Source organism: Berghia stephanieae, chromosome 2, assembly GCF_034508935.2.
Source record: "Berghia stephanieae isolate SIO BIC M18660-M18661 chromosome 2, UCSD_Bste_1.3, whole genome shotgun sequence".
NCBI lineage: Eukaryota > Metazoa > Mollusca > Gastropoda > Nudibranchia > Aeolidiidae > Berghia > Berghia stephanieae.
In genome coordinates this window covers 122,967,650-122,973,857 of record NC_088361.1, presented here as the reverse complement: position 1 = coordinate 122,973,857, position 6,208 = coordinate 122,967,650, and positions in this window count along the sequence as shown.

The window sequence follows — 6,208 nt, the reverse complement described above, 5'->3', positions numbered from 1 at the left end:
CGCTAAACAAACAATGCTTAGAATCAAGTTTAATTTACCAAACCACAGTCACAGAAACTAAAACAAACAAGCAAGAAAAATATGTAGGACTAACAGAAAATAATTTCAAAACAAGATACAACCTCCACACCTCAACATTTAGAAACACTAACAAAAAAACATCCACAAAACTCAGCGAACATATTTGGAAATTAAAAGACAACAAAATAGACCACAACATTTCATGGAAAATTTTATCTAAAGCAGCAGGATACACACCAACATCAAAACAATGTAGCCTATGCCTGGAAGAAAAATATACAATAATCAAACAACCTCATGAAGCCACACTCAACATGAAAAGTGAGATCTACGGAAAGTGTCCCCATCGGCGCAAATTCCTCTTAATTAACTTCAAACCGGAACCACTTCAAGAAACAACAACAGTCAACAAAACAACTCAGTCCTGAAGATGGCAAATTAAGCCTGAAACATTGATGTAGACTGCCCCAAACATTGTGGTAAATATTTTAAATAATAATTCGCTCCATTACTACATGTCGAGCACTTTTCGTACCATATTTGTATCAAACACGATTCAATATATATATATATATATATATATATATATATATATATATATATATATATATATATATATATATATATGTGTGTGTGTGTGTATGTGGTGTGCGAGAAAAAAAACTCGGAATAAATTACGACGCTATTTCAGCAATGAAGTAGAAACCTAAAATATTCGAAAATTTACAACAAGAACAAAACTTTATGTTAATTATTGCCAATCTTAATTTTAAAAAACGCTTTATTGGTTAATAAATCATGCCGGTAAAACCAAACTCGTATAAAAATCACGATGTCCAAAGACTCCACATTTGCGTCATGTTTTGGCAGAGCAGCGTTACTAGTGTAAGTTGCCGCGTCTGGTTGAAAAACAATTGATCTATGGGGACAAAGTCTGGAATAAGTTTCTTGCTTCTAATAATGCTACATAAATTTCAGTACGAGCAGAAATCATATTCGATTTATTTCCAAAGATGAATAGCCTCCAATGTTCCCTGACTTGAATCCCATGGACTACAGCATTAGTTTGGTTATTGATGGTTTATAAGGGTAGTACAGCGTTTACACTCAAATTGAGTTAAAAGAGTCAATTCAAAATGCATGCGATCGACTAACAAGTTTCAAGACATTTGAAAATCAATTGAATCATTGGAAAAAAAATATATGGAATCAGCCATAAAGCAAAATGAACAATCGGTAAGATCAAATCAAAATTTGTGAATTACATCCAAAATCTTCGATATGGCATTATTCAATATATTATTTTGAAATAGTGTATACATAAAATAAATAATTGGGTTTGATTTCGGTAAAACTTCAGGTCTATAAGATACTTAATAGTTGGCGGCTGCAGGCTTCTAAACAATTTTACTTTTTTGTTTGTTTTTGTTTTGTTTTTTTTTTGTCTCGCACCCGAATCGGATATAAATATAAGTCATTGCCAAATAAGGAAAAAACAATGTGTCTCGTACTATTTTGGGAAAAGAATGAACAGTAAATCTTGATCATAACATTAACCATTAACACGCGTAAAATCTTAGGATTTCTGCCTCATTGTGACCCTAAAATATTTTTTGTTCATGGTGTTTTTATTTTGATATTGTAAATTAATATCATATATCCGATTCGGATGCGAAAGAAAAAAACAAAGTAAAAATGTTTAGAAGCCTGCAACCGCCAACTGCTATAAAGTAATATATAGGCCTACAATTATATATATATATATATATATATTATATATATATATATATATATATATATAAATTATGCCTTTTGCGCCACGATATCATAAGATATCGCCGCCTAGGCATTCCATTAAGGAATATAGATAACTCTCATCAAACAAGATGTCTGATGTCAACAGGAATCACCCATGTTTTCCAAGTGAGCAAATTGGTGGTTAATAATCTTGCTCAAGGTAAAAACCGAAAGTTCCTAAAGTGGGGCTCGAGCCCGGATCATCCGGATCACAGTGCAATGCCTTAACCACTCGCTCACTTCGCCCCGATATATATTTTATTATAGATAAAAGAATGAAAAACCATTATTGTTTTGGACTTGCTCCTTCACTCATTCTTAATGGCCTCTCCCTAGAAAAAAAAGGAGGAAACAAAAATAAAGGAAGAACTTTTTATTTAAAAAATTGGCGTTGGGGGATGGAGATGGGTAGGTGGAGAATGGGTATGACAAAATATAAAACAATTATTGTATGGGGGAAAAAGTCACAATTACTTCAGAAAAAAAAAAATCAAAAAAATCTAGCCTTGCTCGGTCTAAGAAGTGATTATTTTAGGGATGCTTTTTTTTCTTGTATATATTTCTTTTTAAAAAATTTTTGGCGCTGCTACATTCGCAATTTGTTTCATTAAAAAAGTCTTGAATTGGTGCTTGCTCTTCTATTTTTCTCTTTCATACCACCAATAAGTAACAAAGAGGTTATAGGTTTTACGAGTAATCTGCTTGTTTCCCTGTGAGTACAAAAAATACATTATGTCAATTGACAACATCAGAGGCTCTGGTATCAGTACTTCGACAGAGAGACTTCCCAACAAAAAGGATGATTCCGCCTCCTTTTATTGAAAAAAAAATCAGGGGTCACGTGCTCGACTGTGAGTGGCGAATCGGAATTAAGTTGCCCTCAAACGTCGTTGGGGGCCAAACCGAGCCGATTAGTATCGATCCTCTAACCTTTTCAAGTCTTGGTTTACTCCTTAACATCCCTGAACGACGGCTGGTAGGATACCCGATACCCGTTCGTGGACTTGTCAATACCAAAATTCAATACCAATACAACCCCGTATTTAAATTTGGTTTTCAGACATTTTGATTTGAATTCTAATTTGAAATTGATTGAAGGCATTTAAATGGCAATATAAGAAGTAAATAATAAAGCGCTTTAGGGAATGGAAAGATTAGTATTAAAGGAACTGTCTGTGTAAATATGGTTTCTTTTCAAATCTAGGATTTGAATGATAAATAACACCATAGGCTACTAATCCTGTTTCCTTATATGATTTCTAGTGGGAAGGGCAGTTTGCACAGCGGTATGGACTCTCCTGCGTATCAAGGAGGAATCGAGTTCGATTTGCCCACCACCCTCAGTTCATTGCGGCGCTGCATTGCTTCTGACGCCTTGGTTATTATAATTTTCCCTTGAAATAGACCCCCACCCTCCTTATTTAGAAAATAAGATTTTACTTCCTGCGTGAATGGGGATGATCTATATTACCTTATCATGTCGTGCTCGAGGTCATTGGTCACATTGCAAAGTGTGCTCAAAGTGACCTTCATAGTAAAAAGTGTTCACAGTTTTTGAAATATCTAATATCACGATTGGTCATTTTGTTGCACTTGACACATGGGTATGTCTACAACTTTCATAAACAAAGCAGTCTGTTTACATTTGTTAAGAAATATCCAAAACAAAATCCAGTAAGTAAAGCGCTTTGAGCACGTTTAGTTGTTATTACGCTATATAAAATTTTAAGTTTATAAGTTCTATCTAAGTCCAACATAGCATTTTTCTTCTAAAAATTTTACAAAGCTTTTGTTAAAATCGCAATGTTACCGTTAAGTGCTTTTATGATAGTCAATAACAATGGGAAATGAAATGAATGCTTAAATTCTAAAACGAAGACAGATAATATAGATGTTTCTGATTTCCGCTTTATCAACAAAACACGATGAATGAAACACTAGAGAAGAATTGTGAGATGTGAGAATGGCATAGATAAGGTATTACCCAGTATTCTTATAATGGTATTAAACCGTGATTAAAAGCGTTATATAAATTTGATATTTCAGGATTCCGATGGCTCTTAAAACACTTGTCTGACTGACAAAGGGATTGCTATCGACTCCAGCTGCAGTCGGGATTTGCTCTGAGTCCCCGTCTTCGCCGAGCAGTGATTGGTTGTGTCCAATTGGTAGAAAGCTAATAAATTAATGTCCGTTAACATTACAGAAACTGTGGTAAACTCCGACTCCATAAGCTCTGAAGAAGCTAAGTGCGATTTGTTTATTCTTTATTTTTTATAATGTTTTATTTATCTTATTTATTCTATCAAAACAGTTATAATAGGAAATCAATCAAGAGCGTCTTGAGTTTACTCAATAATTAATTTCAGTCGTCTCTATGTTATGTTTGTGTTGAGAATAGACTTGAGAGAGAGAGAGAGAGAGAGAGAGAGAGAGAGAGAGAGAGAGAGAGAGAGAGAGAGAGAGAGAGAGAGAGAGAGGGGGTTTAGAAAGAATACTGATCTTTTACACTCGTAACCAATTACAAGTTGTCCAAGTTTTCATCAATCAATTCTCGAATATATTCGATTCCAACCCGACTCGAAATTACCCATTTAGTCTAGTATCGAGTTTCTCCCCACTCATCGCATCACCTCCTTCCGTCGCTTCATTGGAATTTGATGTAATTTCAGCCAATTTCGAAGCCCATAGACTTCTGATTCCGAATGTGTTAGGGCTTTATTGGCGCCGAAAGGGGAATGATTTACTCGGGGAAATCCGAAATAAGATGATTGTTGATACAGTTCCCGTCGACTTCGATCCAATCAGATTCTCTCCCTTGCAATACTGTCAAACATCAATGCCTTCCCCATGGCCGATTATTTTCCTTTGCAAACACAGACCTTTTAACCCTTCCTCTCCTATTCCTTACGTTAACCCTCTCGCTTCTACTCCCTTTACTTTTCGATCTTTTCTATTACTTGATTTTATTTCTATACAAAATTGGAGGGATGGAATTAAGTTACTTGAGACAGGAAAAGTATGGTTTGTTCGTCAAGCGCTCTGGAAATTGAAAAAGAATTGAAAAGAGTCTCATTGAAAATTTGACAAGACAAAATATATTGAGTTATCGAGGAAAAATTATAGAACTAGTACTTTAATATTAAGTCCAAGGAAAATTTCATTGGAATTAAATATCTGAAATGCTTGACAAAACAAGCAATGAAATTCAGACTTCAGTCTGAGTGGGCTTCTCGCACATATTTTTTGTTGTTTTGCTTTTGTTTTTTAATTTCGTTCTCGTGAACTTCAAAAAAAAACCAACAAAATAGCAATACTTGAGATAAAGAGAAAACGTCATCTATTTTTACTGCTTGTGAGGGCCAATTGCATGGTATCATAAAGGCAGCATTTCCTTTCTTTCACTTTTTTTCTTCTTTTTTTTTTTTTTTTTTTGATCGTCAGAATAAATTTCTTTTTGTCAAGAGTATAACACGAGCTCGTTGCTCTAGTAAATCCTCAGTTAATGTGAGATTATAGTAGAAGTAACTTTCCATCTCTCAATTTGCTTTGTCTGACACTGTATTATACCCAACCTTTTGGATTTCTACAAGATAATCAACAACGAATTTCTGCATTATGTTGATAATGATAGACGGGATGCAGTTTTACGGTAACGATCACAATTTTAATACCAGTTTCAGGTTTTTTGGGTTAAAATAAGGCAAAAGTTTCCCTTTTTTTTTTTCTTCAAATAACCACTTATTCTTGTCGACGGCAAAAACGATACATGACTTTATTAGTTTATGTATTAGGATTTTATAGCCCATGCTACGAATCCAGTCATATCAGGACCCCTCTCATTGGTTTGCAACAATGGAAGTCATATCCACACCAAGAGCATAAGATTTGTATTTTGCGAAAACTTTAGATCATATTATATTATTCTACCTGCACGGGGGACAAGAGTTTGGCATCTTGTTTTACGACAACTTTGGGTAAGATAGCAACCACATTTTAAAAACACGCCTGTATAATATTGAGGAGTATGTTTCGACCCATGATATTCAATGTTAGAGGGTTTAAAAACAAAATACATATTACACACAGACCAATTTTCATCTCTTTTGGTTTATGGTATGATTACGGAAGGAAAGATTCGTGCATTCGACACAAAGTTGGAACCGAGCGATACCGATGTTTTCATGTTAATATTTCTTCTGTTATCAAGACAATCCTCTTGTTAAATTTAAATAGCTTTTTCGAGATCAAGACATACCAATCATTTCATACATCCGTATAGATAGAACGACGATGACGTCACTCGGGCCTTTGTTATTGTTTTTTGCCATCCGCGTTCATGAGTAATTCTCACTAAACTGTATTAACCAGATTATAAAAGTTCATGGTT